We start from the raw sequence: 1,404 nt of genomic DNA on the forward strand, positions 1-1,404 counted from the left end.
TGAATTTCAAGTACATTTACAAAATTTTCCTAGCGTGTCCAGTTTTTGCGAAAAAAAATTTAAGTTCGAAAATAGCAAATTTCAAATATTTTTTAAATAGAATTTAGACTTAATTTTTCCGAGGAAAAAACTGCCTATCAATGAAATGCCAATTCGTCTGAAGGATTCTATCTTATGTCGATGAGTTGAGCAGAAATAAATGAAAAATTACACAAAAAAACTCAGTTGTTCAATATTTTTTTCACACATACGAAAATCTTAGTATATATATGAATATATTTTAAAAACGAATTGAGTGTTTTTTTATCCATCGACAAGAGGTAGAATCCATCAGACGAATTGAAGTTTCATTAGTACGTGCTCTTCTCGGTAAAATTATATTTTTTTTAATTTTTTTTTTAATTTTCGCAGTTTCAATAATTTTTTACTCAAAAGCCGGACGTGCTAGAAAAAAAATCTCTCATATACGATTGGTCCTGTTTTTGAGATAAAATACGAAAGATATGAATTTTTTGGAACCGAGTTATATGAGTATTCGTTGATTTGTTATTTGTTTTTTTTTACTACATATATGTAGGTGAACAACCGTGTTACAGACCTGATCTAATTGCGCGCGTTTTTCATTTAAAGCTACACTGTCTTCTCGATGACATAAATAAAAAGCATATTTTTGGAAAAGTTGCAGCTGTAATATATACAACAGAGTTTCAGAAAAGGGGCCTTCCCCATGCTCATATACTTATATCTTTAGACAATGATGATAAATTCCACGACACGTGCGCTATCGATAACATTGTATGCGCTGAAATACCGTTCGCAGGAGAGGATCCCCAGCTTAATGATTTAGTGGGCCGAAATATGATCCATGGCCCATGTGGCTGCTTCAATGCTAATTCTGTTTGTATGCGTGATGGTTCCTGCATAAAAAATTTTTCTAAAGAGTTTGCCCCTCATACACGTGATAATGTCAATGGATATCCAGTATATAGGAGAAGGGATACTAAAATCTCTGTAGAAAAAAATGACGTATCCGTTGACAACAGATTTGTAGTCCCATACAACAAATATTTGCTTCGAAAGTACCAAGCACATATTAACGTTGAAGTTTGTACGACAGTGAAAAGCATTAAATATATCTACAAGTACATTTACAAAGGTTTCTGGGGGTTTTCTGGGTCGCTGATTACATATCTAAAGTCATTTACCAAAAATTCAAAATGGCGGATCCAATATGGCGGACGAAAATTTAAAAAAATCGGTAGATTTCTATGTAACTGGGTATCTGGGGATTTTCTGGGTTGCTGATTACTAAAGTCATTTACTTAATTTACTTTATTTACTTCGGAACGAGCATTTCCATCAGATATTTCTTTCAATTTACTAATCACATAATCACGGACACCT

At 32.8% G+C, this 1,404-nt stretch overlaps 1 protein-coding gene across 1 annotated transcript in view; it reads right to left on the reverse strand.

Moving 5' to 3' along the window:
• Nucleotides 1-1,404, reverse strand: part of LOC118749603 — a gene marked incomplete in the record, with an annotated part of 36,693 nt that overhangs the window by 1,189 nt on the left and 34,100 nt on the right.

The sequence above is a fragment of the Rhagoletis pomonella genome, unplaced genomic scaffold, assembly GCF_013731165.1.
Source record: "Rhagoletis pomonella isolate Grant_MI unplaced genomic scaffold, Rhpom_1.0 Rhpom_scaffold_00001, whole genome shotgun sequence".
NCBI lineage: Eukaryota > Metazoa > Arthropoda > Insecta > Diptera > Tephritidae > Rhagoletis > Rhagoletis pomonella.